At 40.2% G+C, this 23,479-nt stretch overlaps 1 pseudogene; it reads right to left on the minus strand.

Annotated features, from left to right (window-relative positions):
• LOC124694416 overlaps positions 1-23,479 on the minus strand; it is a 49,881-nt pseudogene that overhangs the window by 8,986 nt on the left and 17,416 nt on the right.

Genomic DNA, 23,479 nt, shown 5'->3' on the forward strand with positions numbered 1-23,479 from the left:
GGATACTTTTTCCCTACATGGGTGGCAGCATAGACTACGGATTGATGCTCCACCCTCTCCTTAGGCGTTATATAATTCATCGTCTCGATATGTATTTCGTCTTTTTTCATATTTTGTTCGTTACAGACCTTTTGAACAGCTGTGTGCATCCTGGTTATGCAGAGGCCGGATGTAATTGCTTATCATAAGTAATAAAACATCCTTTATCGAAAAAAATGTATAAGGGCATCTCCAGCCGGGCTGAGCAACCGTTTGCATCCGCCTGGACCGAAAATGCGTCTGGCACCACCTCCAGCGAGGCGACGCACAGTGACCAGACGCAAATCTGGTCAAATATGCGTCAGGGTTTGCGTCGCGGCGGATGCTGCGCGGACGCAGCGGTCGTCCGCCCTGTCCTCGCACGGGCCAGCCTGGCAGGGGCACAGATGCTTCGTCTTCCGCGGCATTACTTACGGGCGGCGCGCTGCAGCTTTCCAAGGCCCCGTTAATAGCGCGCCTCGGCTTCCGCGAGTGTGCGTTGCTAGGCTGCGTTGTAGTGGCAGGACATTGAAGGCGGGATGGAGTCCGAGCCTCTTAAAGGAACGCTGCTGGCGCCCATTTCCCCGACCATATCATTGCCAGAGCCCACCCTATCCACCCGACCGACGTCATGGGGAAGAAATGTTGGCCGTTCCGCAAGACTAAGAACGACCATGAGGCTAGCGGCTCGCGGTCCGGCAAGAAGCCACGGGTCGGGCGGTACGTCCGCATCGAGCTCGTGCGTCGCCTTTCGGAGGAAAACCAACCGGTGCCATGGCCGGACGCAAACCTGTCTGGAGGAGGCTGGTACCTCAACTCCAGGCGCGTGCCGGTCCCCCTCCCCCTGTGCCACGCGAGGGACGAGAGCGCCGGGACGAGGTGCGCCGCCGCCGAGCGATCTTGCCGCCGGATCTCCAAGAAGATCCGGCGTACGCGCTCAACTCCTACAACTGGATCTCGTTCGGGACGTGGGAGTTCGACACGCGCCGCCACGCTGGCTACCTAGGCGATCTCGAGTACTTCGACCGCGAGATCGCCGCGGAAGAAGAGGAGAACGACCAGGAGGACGAGGACGAGGACAAGCAGGTGGAGCGCACAGAGTACGACCATGACGAATGCGGGTGTGATGACCCAGCGTACCACTGCATGGTGTAGTACACAAGTCGTTGACATAACACAAGTGAAACACCGTTCCACTCATATTACATCTCTCAGAGTGGTACAACAGAAACATATGCGAGTCCAAGGTATGTCTATAGAAGTACACACAAGCTGTTTACATAAGATCAACACAACCTCCTACTTTACAGTGAGGTAAAACTTCAAATAAAGCTCCAGAAGAACGACTCGTAGTCTATCTGATTGCTAACTCAAGCTTAAGAGCTACTTGGCTTGCTATAGAAGTCTAGCTACTTAGGTGCTAGGATTAGGGAAGGTTCCCTTCTAGTACTAGTCTAGGTTTCCATTATAGCTGATGCGAAGTTGACTCCATTGACTTCTTTGATTTGATTCTTCATCTTGTTGCAGTTGACTCCTTTGTCTTCGAGTTCCACGGTAGTTTCTCCTTCGGTGCCTTGATAGCTAAGAAGGGGATTCAAATGGGATAGAATGAGTACGAGCGTACTCAGCAAGTTCATATTAGGAAATATGTGTATCATGCACTAGCTACAGCCATAGACCAGAAAGTCATAGGCCAATGCAAGTTTTCATAAACATTTCTTCAAAAGGTTTATTTTATTCTGAAAACTATGCCCGTCAGTCTTCACAGGTTGAACAGAACTTCATGGAGTTCCTTTCTGCCGCGTTCGCAGTTCCCTTCCCGAACGAGGAGTGACAGTCACAATTCAGTATCCTCTGCAGAGGTGCATTACTTTTCCCATAAGAGACCTTATCCTTGTTGCCAACCAGGCGATATCTTTCCCGTCCACACTTCCTTGGTGTGAGGCCAGGTGTAAGATCCAAGTCCACACCGCCTTCTCCGCGACCTCGCAGACCCACCCTTTTGTAAGTCTGTCCTCTCCTATATCTATGGGTAGACCGACCCGGGCCTTTGTTCTCACCTTTACCAATAAGGTAGACCGTTCCGAACAATTAATATGCCCTGTCCTATACACCATAGATAGACCGATCCGGACAACCCTTACAATCCTTCATAGACCTTTAATAAGTATGCCCTCTCCTGTATCTAATGGTAGACCGTGACGGACCACTGTCCTCAACTTAACCAAAGATAGACCGATACATGCAACCCTTATCACTAGTCCGTTGGCATGCAAGAGGGAAAAGATACAACTGACTTCCCCAGAGCCATTATAGATCTTATGGTCAACGTGATATGTACGACACTAGAATCACTGGACGGCATTGGTACTTAGTCCTAGATGAGTAGTACCCATGCAATGGAACCTCCACCATATCAACACATACCATGGTTCCATTGCCCACCACATAGTCATATTCATAATTGTAAAATAATACTTTGCTTTTCAATGCATGAGTGATAAGTATAGTACTTTGCATATAGTTTGATACAAATAATCAAATGACATGAGCAAGCGATGAACTTGCCTTTCTTGATCTGCAAGATTATGCAGGCAAAAGCTTCGATACGTGAGAACTCCAAATTCTGAAATACCATCATTGTCCGGTAAGGACAATGTTTAAAGAACTAGCAAAGATGCTATAATGCATAATATGAGATGCAATCGTCCCGGGCGTAACCTAATCTCGATGATTTAGGATGTATGAGTTGTAAATATTTCTTTAGGATTGGTTGCACTTTTAGAATGGTTCTCAAACAAGGTTCTTATTAGGGTTTGGTTATATTAGCATCATAACCAAGTGATATAGGACATCATAACAATCATAAACATAAAGGATAGTGATGAAATAATATGTAAAGAACAGTTGTCAATTTTAAGTTCTATAGAACATGGTTGACGATTACTTGTATTATACTTCAAAAGAATAACTTTTGAAGAACATGTTGTTTAAGAAATAATTAGTATTTCAAAGAAGGATTAAGGCTTCTAAGGTTTGATTAATGTTTGTACTTCAAAAGAATAACTTTTGAAGAACAGAGTTAAATAAGAATATGAACTATACATATATAGGAGCTATGGCTTTCTAGGGTTTACTATTGAATTCATTTAGTTCCACTAATAGGAACTAGTTGGTTCTTAACTTGGAATGGGTTTCTATATAGCAAGTATTGGTAGTTTTATTGTTATGGTTTCTTTTAAGAATCATATCAAAGGATGGTTGTTTAGGATTGTTCTATAAATTAGCTATTAGGGTTTACTATGGTTTCACAACGACTTACTAAGTAACCTCTAATGGCTTCTCAACTAGATGGTTTATTATTTCTTAAATAGGGTTTAGTTGGATAGGAGCATGTGTTGTGAATTGTTACACAAGATTGGTACTAGGGTTCTATTATCATAGTTCTACTAGGGTTTGATGGTTGAGGTTGATTCTAATGGTATGGTGTATAGGATTGGTGATCAATGGTACTACCTTAAGTGGTAACAAGCTAGGGTTTATACCTAGGTGATACTAGTGGATCATATAGGTGTTAACTAAAAATTAAGAACATGAAATGATGATCTCATGTGATCGTACCTAGTTTTATGTTAGTGGATCATGAGTATGCACTCAATTGGTTGTTTATTAAGGTTCTACATGTATAGGTGAAGTGGCACATGATCACATGTGACACATAGCTAGGGTTTAAGGTTTAAGCATTTTCAAATGATCACATAAAATAATGGAATCAAAGTCTTACTCAATTGAAACTAGGGTTTCTAAGTTATGGTACAACTCCTAAAATGATAATTGGTAATAGAGTTGTGGTTACTAATTACTTTGAATCAAAATTTAGTGATGGTTAGATATTTTATTAATCTTCACAAGATTTAATAATTAGAGTACTCCTATTTTGGTTTAATTAAGAATCAGGGTTTAATAATTGTTATTAGGTTTAAAGTATTTAACTTGTTGACTAAAGATGTTTAAATAAATAAGTTGTTGGGTTACCAAAATAATATTGACTTTAAATATTTTCTTGAGGTTTTACTATTTAAAGAAAATAGAAAATAGTAATTTGCAAATTAGGGTTTATGAATTACCACTAATAATTAAGTTAATTCAAATATGATAAATAAAATTAATCTAAATATTTTACTTAGCTACTGAATAGTTTAAATTTAATTTTGAAACTTCACTAATTATTGAATTCAAATTGTATTTTAAATAATTGAAATGGCATAATTAATAAGGTTAAAAATAAATGAATTTTTATTTTGACACACATTTTTGTTTTATATTTTATTTGAATAGAGTTTATTTTTGTGAGCATTTTGATATATTATTCATATTTTTCTGAGTTGAAATGAATTTAATCTATTTCTGTAAAGTTTCAGCTATTTTCTGGAATTTGAAATAAACAAAAATGCTAAACATACCGATTCGTAACCTAGCTACGGTCACTGACCAGTGGGACCTATGGCCACGTCGATTGCCACGCAAGCAAAGACCGGTCAAAGTGGACCAGGACCTTTGACCTCACCGACGTTTAAACGCCGGCGGCCAGAGCACGGTGGCGCCGCTGATTTAGGGCTCCCCTGGATGCGCGACTAGGTGCGTTCGAACGAGAAGCATACAAGCGAACACGAATGGTGGTGGTGGATTGCGCTAGTGGACTCATCGGAGCCGTCGTCGGAAAACATGTCCGCGGCGGTGCTACTCCGGCGAGGTATCGACTCGGAGGCTACGAGATGCGAAGCTCATGAAGCGAAAGTATGCTCGAGGTGCGCAAACTCACCCCGAACCTCGCAGGTGTGGTCGGCGCCGGCGATTGTTGACGGAGTCGATGGCGATTGAGCTTTTCTCGGCGAACCCGAGGGAAAGGGAACGCCGAAATTTCTTCTCCTCCCGGCTCCCCTTGATGCTCTACTCTTTCGTAGTGAACTACGAGGTCGGGCGCATCGAATGAGCTGCGCCATGGCCTCCAAGATGATCTCCATCGACGGCGTCGTGCTCGACACCGGCGAACAGTAGAGGAAGAATGTGAGAGCTAGAGAGGTTCTGGGAAGAAATGGATGGGCGGCAAGGTGCTAGGGTTTCATGGCGGTGCTGTAGGCATATTTATAGGGCAAGAGAGGGTCTGGTTCGTCGGCTCGCCGGAGGTACTGGCCGAGATGCGATGGCGACGGTGAGCTGCATTCGGGCGTGAATCTTGATGTCTTCGGATAGACTCGGACGCGAGAGAGATAGTGGAGGGTTCTGGAAGCTTCAGTGGCGTCCGGGGCATCCTTATCGGCTTCGAGGACGTGGCCGCCGTTCCTCGCTGCGCTGTCGACGCCGTGGAGGAAGACGACGCCCTCGTCTTGTTTTGTGCCAGCGACGAAACGGTAAGTGGCCGTGGGCGGGACTGGGCCGTGGAACTGGGCTGCTGATGGGTTGGCTTTGGGCTGCTGCGGTCCAGGTAAGGTAAGTGAGCCTTCTTTTCTTTTTCCCCTTTTCCATTTTCTGTTTTTATTTTCTGTTTTGAATTTGAATTCAAATTTTGATCCTGGTTTTACTTTGCAGGTTCTAATATATTTGAATATCAAAACAATTTGATAATGCCACCTACTGTATTGTTTTGTTTTCAAACAACTATTATATAATTGATTTATTTTGTTTTCTTATGAGACACAATTCAAAATTTCAAATAGATATGATTTAGGGTTTATCTCAATTGCTTTGTTAATTAAGGAATTAAACCTCGTTTTAATTGATTTGAAATTTAGAACATGTGCATGGTGAACACATTCTATTTTTCTAGTGCTTAACCATAGTGATCATTCACATATAATTTAATTATATCTAGGGTTTAACAAATGGAATAGGGTATGGAATTGGTTTATGATTTTATATGGAGAATTATTCCTAAGTTTTTAAGAAGATGGTTAAGAAAGTTCTATAATCACTAATCTGGTTTTAGTAAACTTTAGCTTGAACTAATTAAGATGGATCCTATGTTTATAATTAGCAATGCATTTGCTAATGATGGTTTAATTTATAGAACACTACTTCATTTGGTCTACTAGGATGGAAAGGTAGGGTTTAATATTTTATGTGAAGTGATTCCTATGTGAAAGGTTTAGGGTTTTGGTGATGCTTCACTAATTGAAGTATTAAATAGGCATGAGGCATGGCAGGGTTATAATTATAATCCAAAGTAATCCATGGGTTGGAATTCACATGTAGTTTAGGGTTTAAGTTGTGACCACCAATATGACACACAACTAGAATTAGGATATGGCATAAGCTTTGGTTATGTTTTACTAATGGGACATGGCTCTTACCTCCAAGATTAAAGGTTGGTTTAAACAAGCAGAGATGTAATACTACTCTAATATTCTCTAGGATAGACATGGCTATGGTTAGCATCTATAATCTCTCTCACTTATCAATTGTCTTGGAATAGCCTAAGGTCCTACTCAAGATATGATGATATGATCCTCTAAAGATATGGTTTGCCTAGGAATTCTACCTTGCAATCTTATGTAGCTTGTTCTTCGGAAATCTGATAAACCTGCATCTTGTGGTATGCCTCCACCTCCTAGCTTCTTCATCTTGATCCTAGCTAACTAGCATGGAGTGGTCTCAAGTGTGTGTGCTTCCTTGTTTCATTGCTACAAGATGATGCAAATGGATGAAGGGTGTGGCTCTATTTATAGGCTTGGGCAAGCTCTAGTATCATGACACATAGGTGGTGACTCTTGTGTTGGTTTGATGAGTAAGGTGCTTGGTTGTCATGCCCTCATCCATAGCAATCCTTTGAGCATGAGGTGGCAAAGCTTGGGATGCAAGTCATGTAGATATTTTCATCCTATATGGCATAGAGCATTATCCTCTCATATGATTTATTTTTGGATAGCCAAGTGGCATTTGCTACTAAATATCATGTGGATGGTTTTATTATTGTGGATGAGTCACTATATTATATTTGATTGGATTTATATTATAATATTGGTGAAAAGGTCAATGTTGAGGGTTATTTCTCAAGTTTGGATAGTTGGTGTTTGAATTCATCTAGGCATGATCATATGAGTTTCAAAACACTCATAGTTAGTTTTATTCAAATGGTTTGGACTATAATTTGTAATGTAAATGGATTTAGTTTTATGATATTCCATGTATTTAATAAGTTATGATTTAAATAAGAATGTATGGCTTTTATGCACTTTAGACCTTGTGGTTTACCTTATTTGATAAGTTTATAAGTGAATTAAATTACACACAAAGGTAGTTGCTAACTTTTAAGTATTATTAAGTTAGGGTTTGATTCTTAAAGAATGTGTTGTTGTAAATCTAATTCCATTTGATCTAATCCATAGATCAAATCATCTCTACCCAAAACAAGGTTTAGCAAAGATCACAGTGAAGTTTATAGCGCTTGCCTTGATGATCTACTTCAATTCCAGCAAGTCAAGTGAAACTTCAGTGACTGTGGTAAGTTTTATTTGAAAGCGCGAAAATTCCCCGGATTTTCTATGCATGAATGCAATGCACACTTTGGTGTTCTCTCATTTTGTTGCCTCTAAACCTGGGATATTACAGCCTCTCCCCCTTAAACTGAACTTCGTCCCGAAGTTCGAACGCTCTCACGTTTCGGAATGTGGAACGGACTTGAACAGATCACAATCCTTTCAAACTCCATGGTGATCTCATTAGATATAGTTGGATATATCCCTTGTCCAGATCCTTCATGTAGTCCTCTGATGTCTGGCACTGATACTTTCGTCTATTCTATGATTTCTTCCAACACTCTAAGCTTATAGGCTTACTCTCCAAAGATTCTTGGATTAGGACATCTTATTGTGTTAATGGACTTTACTAATGGTTGTGGTGACATCTTCCTATTTGGGTACTCAAAGCTTGGTTCTAACAGCCACAGTGTAATATGGCACTACGGTGTACCAGTTGCGGTACTCAAACCTTCATTTTAAAAGATTTATTTAAAGTAGGGTATTGTTTTCCCTTACTACCATAACGAAAGTAATGGTACTTGGTAAGGTATTACGATAGGCATGGTCCTGGTTGTTTAGTCATACGAATGGATTAGACTCATTTAGTCCATCCCATCATGGCTTCTAGTTTATACTAGTTATCTTCCTTTTGGTTTCTTTAGGTTCCATGAAAGGAATCTTTCTAATAGGCTTATGTTTTGGTATAGTCAAACCCTTCGATCTTTTGTTTTCTTAGGCTTTGATTGTCCTCCTATATCTTCTTCATCCAACTTCATTTTCTTAGACTTACTTGAGTTCTCTTGGTTTTGAGTAATTACAATTACCCACTTAAGTTAAGGTCTAACCCTTACTTCTTCGAGATATAAACCTCGGCTTCTGGTCTGACAATCTCCTGAGAGTACTTTTATATGGGTACTTCCCAACAACCTTATAAAAATAAGATCGGACTTCCTCTCAGTTTAGACCTTTTTCTCCGTCTATCATACTCCAAATCATATTTTAATACTTCTCCTTCAACCTTCCTCTCCCCCTTGGAGTTTACTAATGATCTTTAAACTTCCTTTCTTCTAATCATTAAACTCCAAGGTTAGAAGTTTAGTCTTGGTCTAACTTGTAGTTTGTACTTTTCTAGAGTCTCACGAAGAATTCTTTGCGGTGTATCCACTCAGTTGTGGGTATCCATTATGAATCCTCCAATTAAAACAAAAATTTACCAGCTACGAGATACCAGCTGTGAAATACTAGCTTGCGGAATCCCCTTTCTTTTAGGTAAAGAAATGTTCAGGCTGTGGCTATCTGGTACCAGCTGCAGACTACCTAGTACCAGATGTAGCTTATTGGATACCAGTTGTGGCTATGTTAGGGTTTTAGGCAATATCTACCTACCAGCTGTGGCTACTTACATAGCTTTAGTTAAGATATACCTCACTTAACATTCTTTCTCTTCATGATTATCCTATATCAGCTGCGGTCATATGATGCTAGCTGCGACTTCACTTGTCTATTTTCCTTATTCTAGGGTTTGTTTGCAAGATAACCACTTGTTGACACTATGAAGATAGTATCGTAAGTGACTTCACTTGCATTACCTTCTTCCATAATGAATACGGCTCCACTTCTACTACTCCATATTCACTATTTTCTCACTTTTATGGTACTTCCATGTTGAAATACTCCTTGATTAAGGATAAAAGTGAGTTTTGGTTGGTCCTTCCTTCAGATTGTTGTGGTTGCTTCCCACAACTTTACTTCCTTCATCTAGTGAACCTTCATCTTGTCTTCAAAATCTTCAGAATTCGTCACTTCCTAACACGAATACCTTTACCCTCTAGACCTATAACATCAAGTAAGAACTTGATATTGCAACATGCATTTGCATATCAAAGTCAAACTTCATGTATGGATCTAGTCGATCAATGAAAATCCAATAAAATCCAAGAAAATCCAGCTTTGTGCTTATAATACACATCCTTATATGCCCGAAGATAATAGTTGGGTAAGACATCCCTAAACATCAGGATCAGATGTGTAGTATATAACACCACATAAGATAGGTTTAGGTTGTGATACTTAGCACGAATACGTGAATTTCTACTATTTGTCTCAACATTTGTCTTAATTGCACATTTGCAATGAGACAAACTTGAAACATGATGGCCTTGGATAGTTGAAGGTAACCTAGTTTTCTTTGGAAGTACTAACAAAATAGTCTACCATATCTATGTGCTATTGAAGACTACTTCCTATAATACACTTAGTTCTAACATGTCTACTCTAAACACATGATTGTTTAGAATATACCACCTATAACTCTAGGATTTCTCTATGTGATATGCTCTAAATAAGCCTTCCTTAAATTAAATACTATGGTTCTAACATCCTTGGTACAGTTATTAGGATTTTAAGACCTAAGCTTTCGAACTATTCCCTAAATCCTACTCCTTATCATCCTTTTGTTACCGTACTTATGATGTTCTACTCCATCATACCATAATTCTCAAGTGAATCATATATGAGTACCTAATTTATTATTGAAAGTAGACTCATGTAACTCCCATCACCCTTCCTTACCTCCTATGATTGACTCATCATAGACATATACTACATTATATAACTTATCTCCTTTAGTTATCATCAGGTATTTGACATTTTAAATGACTCCTACATAACCATAACTAGCATTGGTATACTTCTTCCAATAGGATATCTTCCTTGTGGTTGTATCCTCTCTTTGGACTACCATGTATTGTATACCAACTGTGGTCTACTACCACAAATTATCTTAAGCTCCAATTGTGTTCTAGTTATTTGGAATGAAGCAAGATAACTAACTAACTTCACTTAAGAAAATAGATAAGAAATATTGACTCAAGTGTGTCAGGATTATTCTCAAGTGAATACCCATCTCAAGTCAAAAGAATAATTGGTTTGGCTAAGACTAACTTCCTATAGACACTACCAAACCTATAGGTCTCCTTTAAAGGGTTTTAATCCTAGGGTCAAAGCATTTGCTTCGATACCAGCTGTGATGACCCAGCGTACCACCGCATGGTGTAGTACACAAGTCGTTGACATAACACAAGTGAAACACCGTTCCACTCATATTACATCTCTCGAGTGGTACAACAGAAACATATGCGAGTCCAAGGTATGTCTATAGAAGTACACACGAAGCTCGTTTACATAAGATCAACACAACCTCCTACTTTACGAGTGAGGTAAAACTTCAAATAAAGCTCCGGAAGAACGACTCGTAGTCTATCGCTATTGCTAACTCAAGACTTAAGAGCTACTTGGCTTGCTACAGAAGTCTAGCTACTTAGGTGCTAGGATTAGGGAAAGGTTCCCTTCTATTACTAGTCTAGGTTTCCATTATAGCTGATGCGTAAGTTGACTCCATTGACTTCTTTGATTGGATTCTTCATCTTGTTGCGATTGACTCCTTTGTCTTCGAGTTCCACGGTAGTTTCTCCTTCGGTGCCTTGATCTAAGAAGGGGATTCAAATGGGATAGAATGAGTACGAGCGTACTCAGCAAGTTCATATTAGGAAATATGTGTATCATGCACTAGCTACGGCCATAGACCGGAAAGTCATAGGCCAATGCAAGTTTTCATAAACATTTCTTCAAAAGGTTTATTTTATTCCGAAAACTATGCCCGTCGGTCTTCACGGAGTTGAACAGAACTTCATGGAGTTCCTTTCTCGCCGCGTTCGCAGCTTCCTTCCCGGAACAGGGAGTGACAATCACAATTCAGTATCCTCTGCGGAGGTGCGTTACTTTTCCCATAAGAGACCTTATCCTTGTTGCCAACCGGGCGATATCTTTCCCGTCCACACTTCCTTGGTGTGAGGCCGGGTGTAAGATCCAAGTCCACACCGCCTTCTCCGCGACCTCGCAGACCCACCCTTTTGTAAGTCTGTCCTCTCCTATATCTATGGGTAGACCGACCCAGGCCTTTGTTCTCACCTTTACCAATAAGGTAGACCGTTCCGAACAATTAATATGCCCTGTCCTATACACCATAGATAGACCGATCCGTACAACCCTTACAATCCTTCATAGACCAATAATAAGTCTACCCTCTCCTATATCTAATGGTAGACCGTGCAGGACCACATGTCCCCACCTTTACCAAAGATAGACCGATCCGGGCAACCCTTATCACCAGTCCGTTGGCATGCGAGAGGGAAAAGATACAGCTGACTTCCCCGAGCCATTATAGATCTTATGGTCAACGCGATATGTACGGCGCTAGAATCACCGGACGGCATTGGTACTTAGTCCTAGATGAGTAGTACCCATGCAATGGAACCTCCACCATATCAACACATACCATGGTTCCATTGCCCACCACATAGTCATATTCATAATTGTAAAATAATACTTTGCTTTTCAATGCATGAGTGATAAGTATAGTACTTTGCATATAGTTTGATACAAATAATCAAATGACATGAGCAAGCGATGAACTTGCCTTTCTTGACTGCAAGATTATGCAGGCAAAAGCTTCGATACGTGAGAACTCCAAATTCTGAAATACCATCATTGTCCGGTAAGGACAATGTTTAAAGAACTAGCAAAGATGCTATAATGCATAATATGAGATGCAATCGTCCCGGGCGTAACCTAATCTCGATGATTTAGGATGTATGAGTTGTAAATATTTCTTTAGGATTGGTTGCACTTTTAGAATGGTTCTCAAACAAGGTTCTTATTAGGGTTTGGTTATATTAGCATCATAACCAAGTGATATAGGACATCATAACAATCATAAACATAAAGGATAGTGATGAAATAATATGTAAAGAACAGTTGTCAATTTTAAGTTCTATAGAACATGGTTGACGATTACTTGTATTATACTTCAAAAGAATAACTTTTGAAGAACATGTTGTTTAAGAAATAATTAGTATTTCAAAGAAGGATTAAGGCTTCTAAGGTTTGATTAATGTTTGTACTTCAAAAGAATAACTTTTGAAGAACAGGTTAAATAAGAATATGAACTATACATATATAGGAGCTATGGCTTTCTAGGGTTTACTATTGAATTCATTTAGTTCCACTAATAGGAACTAGTTGGTTCTTAACTTGGAATGGGTTTCTATATAGCAAGTATTGGTAGTTTTATTGTTATGGTTTCTTTTAAGAATCATATCAAAGGATGGTTGTTTAGGATTGTCCTATAAATTAGCTATTAGGGTTTACTATGGTTTCATAACGACTTACTAAGTAACCTCTAATGGCTTCTCAACTAGATGGTTTATTATTTCTTAAATAGGGTTTAGCTGGATAGGAGCATGTGTTGTGAATTGTTACACAAGATTGGTACTAGGGTTCTTTATTATAGTTCTACTAGGGTTTGATGGTTGAGGTTGATTATAATGGTGTGGTGTGAGTGGTGATCAATGGTACTACCTTAATTACAAGCTAGGGTTTACATCTAGGTGGCACTAGTGGATCATATAGGTGTTAACCAAAAATTAAGACATGAAATGATGGTCTCATGTGAATTGTACCTAGTTTTATTTTTGTGAATCATGAGTATGCACTCATTGGTTGTTTATTAAGGTTCTACATGTAAAGGTGAAGTGGATATGATCACATGGGCTAAACCCCTAGGGTTTCAGGGTTGCACTAATTTAGGATGATCACATGAAATAATGGGATCAAGGTCTTACTCAGATTGAAACTAGGGTTTCTAAATTATGGTACAACTCCTAAAATGATGATTGGCAACATAGGTGTGGTAACTAGTTACTTTGAAACAAAAATAATGATTTGTCATTTTATTAATTTTCACAAGACTTAATAATTAGAGTAATTCTTTTTTAGGTTTAATTAAGAATCAGGGTTTAATAATTGTTATTAGGTTTAAAGTATTTAACTTGTTGACTTAAGATGTTTAAATAAACAATTGTTGGGCTACCAAAATAATATTGGCTTTTAATATTTTCTTGAGTTATTACTATTTAAAGAAAATAAAAATAGTAATATGCCACTTAGGGTTTATGAATTACCACTAAGAATGAAGTTAATGCAATTATGGTAAATAAAATTAATCTTAATATTTTACTTAGTTACTGAATAGTTAAAATTTAATTTTGAAACTTCACTAATTATTGAATTCAAATTGTATTGTAAATAAGGGAAATGGCATATTTAATAAGGTTAAAAATAAATGAATTTTTATTTTGACACACATTTTTGTTTTATATTTTATTTGACTAGAGTTTATTTTTGTGAGCATTTTGATATATTATTCATATTTTTCTGAGTTGAAATGAATTTTGTATGATTTTACAAAGTTTCAGGAATTACTGGAATTTGAAATTTGAACGAAATACTAAACGTACCGGTTCACAACCTAGCTACGGTCACTGACCAGTGGGACCAAAGGCCACGTCGACTGCCACGCAAGCAAGGAATGGTCAAAGTGGACCGGGGCTGTTGACCGTACCGGCGTTTAACCGCCGGCGGCCAGAGCACGGTGGCGCCGCCGCTATATGGCCTCCCTGGATGCGCGGTTGATACTACACGAACGAGAAGAATACAAGGAACACGATGGTGGTGGTGGATTGGGCTATTGGTCGTCGGAACCATGTCGGAAAACATGTCCCGCGGCGGTGCTCTCCGGCGAGGTATCGAAATCGAGCTAGAGACGGAGCTAGGAAGCGAAAGTATGCTCTAACGGCGCGCAAACTCACCCTGAACCTGCTGGTGTGGTCGGCGACGACGATTGTTGACGGAGACGATGACGATTGAGCTTTTCTCGGCGAACCCGAGGGAAAGGGAACGCCGAAATTTCTTCTCCTCCTGGCTCCCCTTGATGCTCTACTCTTTCAGAGTGAACTACGAGGTCAGGCGCATCGAATGAGCTGCGCCATGGCCTCCAAGATGATCTCCATCGACGGCGTCGTGCTCGACACCGGCGAACAGTAGAGGAAGAATGTGAGAGCTAGAGAGGTTCTGGGAAGAAATGGATGGGCGGCAAGGTGCTAGGGTTTCCTGGCGGTGCTGTAGGCATATTTATAGGGCAAGAGAGGGTCTGGTTCGTCGGCTCGCCGGCGGTACTGGCCGAGATGCGATGGCGACGGTGAGCTGCATTCGGGCGTGAATCTTGATGTCTTCGGATAGACTCGGACGCGAGAGAGATAGTGGAGGGTTCGGAAGCTTCAGTGGCGTCCGGGGCATCCTTATCGGCTTCGAGGACGTGGCCGCCGTTCCTCGCTGTGCTGTCGACGCCGTGGAGGAAGACGACGCCCTCGTCTTGTTTTGTGCCAGCGACGAAACGGTAAGTGGCCGTGGGCTGGACTGGGCCGTGGAACTGGGCTGCTGATGGGTTGGCTTTGGGCTGCTGCGGTCCAGGTAAGGTAAGTGAGCCTTCTTTTCTTTTTCCCCTTTTCCATTTTCTGTTTTTATTTTCTGTTTTGAATTTGAATTCAAATTTTGATCCTGGTTTTACTTTGCGGGTTCTAATATATTTGAATATCAAAACAATTTGATAATGCCACCTACTCGTATTGTTTTGTTTTCAAACAACTATTATATAATTGATTTATTTTGTTTTCTTATGAGACACAATTCAAAATTTCAAATAGATATGATTTAGGGTTTATCTCAATTGCTTTGTTAATTAAGGAATTAAACCTGTTTTTAATTGATTTGAAATTTAGAACATGTGCATGGTGAACACATTCTATTTTTCTAGTGCTTAACCATAGTGATCATTCACATATAATTTAATTATATCTAGGGTTTAACAAATGGAATAGGGTATGGAATTGGTTTATGATTTTATATGGAGAATTATTCCTAAGTTTTTAAGAAGATGGTTAAGAAAGTTCTATAATCACTAATCTGGTTTTAGTAAACTTTAGCTTGAACTAATTAAGATGGATCCTATGTTTATAATTAGCAATGCATTTGCTAATGATGGTTTAATTTATAGAACACTACTTCATTTGGTCTACTAGGATGGAAAGGTAGGGTTTAATATTTTATGTGAAGTGATTCCTATGTGAAAGGTTTAGGGTTTTGGTGATGCTTCACTAATTGAAGTATTAAATAGGCATGAGGCATGGCAGGGTTATAATTATAATCCAAAGTAATCCATGGGTTGGAATTCACATGTAGTTTAGGGTTTAAGTTGTGACCACCAATATGACACACAACTAGAATTAGGATATGGCATAAGCTTTGGTTATGTTTTACTAATGGGACATGGCTTTTATCTACAAGATTAAAGGTTGGTTTAAACAAGCAAGATGTAATACTACTCTAAAATTCTCTAGGATAGACATGGCTATGGTTAGCATCTATAATCTCTCTCACTTCTAATTGTCTTGTAATAGCCTAAGGTCCTACTCAAGATATGATGATATGATCCTCTAAAGATATGGTTTGCCTAGGGATTCTACCTTGCAATATTACGTAGCTTGTTCTTCGAGAAATCTGATAAACCTGCATCTTGTGGTATGCCTCCACCTCCTAGCTTCTTCATCTTGATCCTAGCTAATGTATGGAGTGGCTCTATGTGTGTGCTTCCTTGTTTCATGCTACAAGATGATGAAATGGATGAAGGGTGTGGCTCTATTTATAGGCTTGGGCAAGCTCTAGTATCATGACACATAGGTGGTGACTCTTGTGTTGGTTTGATGAGTAAGGTGCTTGGTTGTCATGCCCTCATCCATAGCAATCCTTTGAGCATGAGGTGGCAAAGCTTGGAAAGCAAGTCATGTAGATATTTTCATCCCACATGGCATAGAGATTATCCTCTCATATGATTTATTTTTGGATAGCCAAGTGGCATTTGCTACTAAATATCATGTGGATGGTTTTATTATTGTGGATGAGTCACTATATTATATTTGATTGGATTTATATTATAATATTGGTGAAAAGGTCAATGTTGAGGGTTATTTCTCAAGTTTGGATAGTTGGTGTTTGAATTCACCAAGGCATGATCATATGAGTTTCAAAACACTCATAGTTAGTTTTATTCAAATGGTTTGGACTATAATTCGTAATGTAAATGGATTTAGTTTTATGATATTCCATGTATTTAATAAGTTATGATTTAAATAAGAATGTATGGCTTTTATGCACTTTAGACCTTGTGGTTTACCTTATTTATAAGTGAATTAAATTACACACAAAGGTAGTTGCTAACTTTTAAGTATTATTAAGTTAGGGTTTGATTCTTAAAGAATGTGTTGTTGTAAATCTAATTCCATTTGATCTAATCCATAGATCAAATCATCTCTACCCAAACAAGGTTTAGCAAAGATCACAGTGAAGTTTATAGCGCTTGCCTTGATGATCTACTTCAATTCCAGCAAGTCAAGTGAAACTTCAGTGACTGTGGTAAGTTTTATTTGAAAGCGCGAAAATCCCCCGGATTTTCTATGCATGAATGCAATGCACACTTTGGTGTTCTCTCATTTTGTTGCCTCTAAACCTGGGATATTACAGCGGGCCGGCGTGGGATCCGGAGACCTAGCAGCCGGACATTAGTGAGGAGGAGGCCATTGCCATATCACTGGCCAATAGCGTGCTCGACGATCTCAACGAGCTCGCTTTGTGGGACGGGCTCGCAATACAGCTCCGCGAGTCGGCGCTCGCGCAGGGGAGGGCGGCGACTCCTCCGGCCACGCCGACGTGTTCCAACGACGGCGCGCCGGCTGCTGCTCCGGCCTGGGATCCGTGGCCACCTTCACCACGGCCTCCTGCGTAGGCGACGGCCTGACCGCAGTTGCCGCAGTTGGCGTAGCCTGCCCTTCCTCCTCCACCACCGGCGTACCAAATTCCATGGCCAACGCCGGAGTTCATCGACCTCGTCAGCGACGACGACCAGTAGGCAGTACCTAGTTTTACCAAGCCTTTTGTGGCCTTTTTAGAGTCTCTTTATGTTTTTTATGAATATAAATTATGACTTTTATGAATGGGAAAAAAAGTATGTATCATGCCGCTGGAGCCAACCCCCAACGCAAACGAACGCGCGGTCGATTTCGACCATTTGAGCCAACGCAAACGGACGCGGCGGACGTCCGAAATGCGTCGCCCCGCTGGAGATTCCTTAAGGAGAATGATACAATCCCCCCGGGATCAGGCACTCGCAACCTCCAGGTGCTCTGTCCGTGCGATGGAATAGACCGTGGGGCTGATTTTACTTGGGGCACACGTTACACCTCTCCATAAAAAAATACTCCATCCAATTCATATTATTTAAGATTAATGTTAATATAGATGTATCTAGACATATTTTAGTAGTAGGTACATCTACTTTAGCATCAAGTAATCGGAGGTAGTATTTTCGTTCGGTCTTATCCTCTCCTCCCGACTACATCCTCATCTCAGCTTCTCCTGGCCAAGAACCGACGCAACGCCGGTCATGCACGGCCGCAATCTCACGCGTTGTCCCTACTCCGGTGCCCCCTGATACATCCAAAACGTATCTACTTTTCCGAACACTTTTGCTATTGTTTTGCCTCTAATTTGTGTATTTTGGATACAACTAACACGGACTAACGTTGTTTTCAGAAAATCAACTTTCAGGAAAATCCCCGGAAATAATTGCAATGGGCCTATTTTTACAGAAGACCCACGAAGCCAGAAGACGGGACGGAGAGGGGCCACGAGGCGCGCACATCACATGGTGGCGCGGTGGGCCCATGGCCGCGCCGCCACATGGGGACGCCGCCTCGGCCAGCCCCAGGCGCTCCCCTCTGGACTACTTAAAGCCCTTGACCTAAAAACGCACGGGGGTTCGACCAATTTTCCAGAAGACATCCATAACTCCGCCGCCACCGAAAACTTTATTTCGGGATTAGAAACTCCATTCTGGCACCCTGCCGGGACGGGGAATTGGAGGAGATCATCGCCATCATCGCCACCGACGCCTCTCCATCGACCATCCATGTTTCCCCCATCCATGTGTGAGTAATTCCCCGCTGTAGGCTGAAGGGGATGGTAGGGATTGGATGAGATTGTTCATGTAATAGCCATAAGATTGTTAGGGCATGGTGCCTAGTATCCGTTGTTGGTACTTTTATGATATTGTTGCAACTTGTTATGGTTAATACTTGTCACTAGGGCCCGAGTGCCATGATTTCAGATCTGAACATGTTACTGATTCATGATGATATTCATTGTTTTATGATCTTACCTGCAAGTTGTATGCACATATTGCTGTCCGGAACCCGAGGCCCCAAAGTGACAGAAATTGGAACAACCATAGGGGAAGGAGTACATGTGTTCACGGAGTGTTAATGCTTTGCTCCGGTCCTCTATTAAAAGGAGTACCTTAATTACCAGTAGTTTTCCTAGAGGCCCGGCTGCCACCGGCTGGTAGGACAAAAGATGTTGTGCAAGTTTCTCATTGCGAGCACGTACGACTATATACGGAACACATGCCTATGGCTATTTAGTACTTGGATACTGTTTTATTATTATCTGCAAATGTCTTGTCTTGATTATTACATGAGTTATCTTATCCATGCAGCGCCCGTTCATCTATCCCTATGCCTACAGTATTTTAATCATGTTGTTTACTATAATCAGTACTGTTGTCTTATTTACACTGCTGCTTACATTTCACTACTGCTACTGCTATAAAACTGTTGCTACTGATAAACTATTGCGAGCAAGTTTGTTTCCAGGTGCAGCTGAATTCACAACTCCGTTGTTAAGACTTACAAATATTATTTGGCTCCCCTTGTGTCGAATCAATAAATTGGGTTTTACTTCTCTCGAAGACTGTTGCGATCCCCTATACTTGTGGGTCATCAAGACTATTTTCTAGCGCCGTTGCCGGGGAGTATAGCTTTATTTGCAAGTTCACCTGAATCGATATTGTTCACCGCAAATCCTCCATCATGGGTAAATCTCGCGGTGCTAAAGTCGTCATATTACCATCCACTGCAAGAAAAGGTACAACTCTGAGTACCTCTGCTGCTCTTGATTCACCATCTGTGATAAGTCAACTTGTTTCACCACCACAAGCTTCACATGTTGGTACTTCCGCTGAATCTGAAAATTGCTTTGATAATTTTGGTGATGCTTCTACTGTGCTTGATGATAGTGGTTCATTAGGTCCTTTTCTAGATGCTACAATTGTTAGGTCTAGACAAATTGAAAAAACTGAAATTCCTAATGAAAATACGGTTACACATGTTAATTCACCTGAGTCTGTTGAACACTCTAGTGATGATCCTGATGAAGATTATGTGGAACTTGATGATGATTTCATTGATAAATGTAATGCTACTACTGGTGCAAGTAATATTAAAAAGCTTCTTGCACAACATGTTTTTAGATATAAACTGTCTCCTGATCCTAAATTTGTCACATCTCCTATAAACATTAAGGATGATTTTTCTCTTGATTTATCTCATATATCTATTGTTGAGAAAACACCTTTTTGTGGTACTGAAAATGTCACATCCCGAAATTTTCTAAATTTTGGAATGTAAAATAAAAATAAATTTAATGCTCGATTATTTGAAATTGATTGAAAATTCACAAAGAATTAAAACTTTTTAAATTTATTTACAAGTTAATTCCAAAATAGTGTTTTCAAAGACTTTTGGATTTAAAGTATCTTAAAAATCAAACATATAGGCCAAATGTATATAATGTTTATTTTATTTTCACAAAGGGATATTAAAAAGTTTTTGCAAAATATAGAGTTTTCATAAAATATGGTTTTCAAAAGATTTTCCAACAATGCTATATTTTGTTCGAAGGTTTTGAAACTTATAAAAATATTTTATTTGAGAAATCATTAAACCCTAAAAAGGCACTATAGCCACGTAGACATGTATGTCAAATTTTAGTTTTAGAAAATTTATGTTTTTGTTCTAAATTTATTCTCATATTAAAGTATTTTTCATAACGAATCCAACGGTGCCTCATTTGCATTTTTCTAATTATTTTTGAGCTTCCAAAAGTGTATTTTCATTTTCTGAAAAAAAAAAGAGGAAAAAACGCGGCCAGGCCGAACGGCCCAGCCCGCGCAGCTAGCCCGGCCCCGCTCGCCCGCGCGCGGCAGGCAGCACGGCGTCGCCCGCCGCGGCCCAACTCGCCCAGGACCCGCTCGCCACAGCCCACCTGGCCTGCTCCCGTCCCCAGCCCACCCCGCCCCCAGCATCCACGCGTGCGCTGCACGCTACGGCCCAGCGCAGCACGCACGTACGCGCTCGCGCCTGCCCTTCTTGCTTTTCATTTTAGTCCCACCCTGACTCTTTAGACAAAATTTCTCCAGCCTGCAGCCTATAAAAGGGACCCCGCGGAAGCCCCAAAACTACACCTAGCGCCCGACGCCTCCTCTCTCCCCGCGCGCAGCACGCGAAGCGCTGCAGCTTCTCTGGCGCGCAGCTATTATGCCTGCAGCTTCTCTGGCGCGCAGCTATTATGCTATTTGGAGAAACATCGTGGTAATAATTCTATTTCCGTTCTTTTTACAAGATTGTTGTACGCAACTTCGCAATTTTATTTTCTTAGATCTACACCTCCGTTTAGAATAGTGGTTCTTCCGTTAAGTTTATATTTAGATCCTCTACAACTTTCATATAGGAAGTTTTTCCATCCGAGCAACTTATTCGGACAACTTTTCGTACACCATTAGAATTATAACTAATGGAATTCTCTACAACTTCCGTGTAGAAAGGGCTTCCATTCGGAAAACTTCTTCTAATGATTTTTCGTGAAAAGTGTAGTCCTATACCTAGTTTCGACACAGTTCCGTTAGCCAAAATGATCTTTATGATCATACTCATCTTCCAGGACCAGTTATAATTCTTTATCATGTTCACAGATAATGCATAGCTTACCCCTGGTTGTCTAGTTCATATTATTCAAACATATCATGAGTCCAAACAGCCACCATCTTTCTAAATATCTTTCATACAATTTTCATCTCATGCACACTTGTTCTTACTGGCTTATATCGAACTATTCAATTTACAAATGAGTTAATTGAGTAATTCAATATATCACAAATCCATACTCAAGCTTATGTGTAATATATACTATTTTGAGTAATTGTTGTCACACTTATTCAATAGTATTTGTGTTCCACTATTTGTCACATATGTGATTCAATCCAGCCGTTCCGAATTCTTTTCATGCTTTTCTAAAGCATAAAGATTCTTCAATTATATCTTGGATAGTACATTACTTTCTAATCATGTGACTTTTCGTCCAAACTCTCACCACCAGATCTTGCAAGCCAGACCTCATGCCACACCTTAGTACCATAGAGCCGATTGTCGTCTTGTTTGATTTTATTGTTGTTGAATGGTGTGTTTATGTTGTGCTATATTTTATATTATAGTTCGTACGGAGAGGCACGTATTTTGAATAAGAGAAGTGAATGCGCTTCGACTACCAAAAAGGCAAGTGACACTCAAATCCTACCTATTTTATTATGCATTAGTGTTTTCAACTAGTATGCATGGTAGAAATTTGTTTTCAAAAATTATGCTATGCTTATCCATCCTAGTAGTGTGTAGCCACCCTTGAACCATTGCTAGTATTCTTAGTATGCCTAGCAATAACAAAATGCCACTGCTGTTTTGATTGGTTGGGATTATGAGTATTGAGAACTAAAAATTAACAAACTTAATGAATCACCTGGGTGGATTGTTTGAGTGGTGGGCGGCTGCTCAGGGCTCCGATCCCTGGGGATGGACCAGTGGACGTGTGGGCGCCTGAGAGTGCGCGGTTGAATAGTGGTTGCCACCCAGGATTAAAGAGATTATTATGTCGTCCATGTTTTAGATAGCTTCCAGTGCAACCACAATACATTATGAGCTCTATCTTAGCTAAGTACTTAGTGGGAAACCTCGCCTAGGGTATCGCCAGTTGGTGGAGTTTCAGGGTACGGGCGGATCCGGTAGGTAGAGGGGCTATTAAAGAAAAGCTTCGTGGTGACCTTGTTCTGGCCTTAATGAAGATGAAGAATTTTGGCAAAAAGGCTTGGTTGCGAATTGTGGGTAAAGAGCGCAACGTCTCGAGAGTAAAACCTAAGATCTTAGCCGTGTTCCCGGTTATGGACAATTTGAGCTTCTAGGCAGGGAATGTACGGAGGAATCTCATCACCTTTTCTGAATGAGTTAAAAGTTTGAGTAGCAACTTTCGGATAGTACATGGGAGATGTAACCATGATACTATTTATGACATCATTACAAGTTTTGTAAAATGTTTTGTTTTAAATAAAATGTAGGATAAAATTGGCTTTATGCAAATTAGCCTAAACACCACTAGCCAAATATCATGTAGATAGTCATGCCCAAAACTGCCACCATATAAGTGTCATTTGCCAGTACATCATTGTACTGACCTCCATTCGTGGGGCTGCTTATTCAAACGTGCAGGATTTTCTGAGGAGAAGTACGTGGTAGGATATCGAGTCTACATTCTAACATGACTGCCTGTGGCACATGAAGATGATGAAGGCTCATTGATGATTTACTTTCCGCTGTATATGTTCTGAATATTGTTGAGCTAGTCCATGTGACTATGCAATTTGTAAGGTTTTACTTTACCCTCTAGATCAAAGATGTAGTAATTTGATACTATTGCAATGATTACTATATTTTGTAATGTGTGTGCTATCAATGATCCCGGGAATAACACTATACACAGGTATCTTACCTTTATTAAAAGGTAGGGTGCTACAGAAAAAGAAAGTGTTGTAGAGCACATGAATGAGCTTTCTACTTTGAGTAGCTTGTTTTCTGATGATATCAAGAAGCGTACTTATTTTGTTGCTAAAATTTTTCCTTTCTTATTAAAGGATGATGTTAAAACATGGTATAATAGTTTGCCTCCTGATTCTATTGATAGTCCAAGTGGTTTGCTTGATGTTTTCTTTCGAAAATATTTTCCTGCTAGTGCTCAACATATTGCTTTGCAGAAAATTTATAGTTTTGACCGGGAAG

Source organism: Lolium rigidum, chromosome 3 (assembly GCF_022539505.1).
Source record: "Lolium rigidum isolate FL_2022 chromosome 3, APGP_CSIRO_Lrig_0.1, whole genome shotgun sequence".
In the NCBI taxonomy this organism is placed as follows: domain Eukaryota; kingdom Viridiplantae; phylum Streptophyta; class Magnoliopsida; order Poales; family Poaceae; genus Lolium; species Lolium rigidum.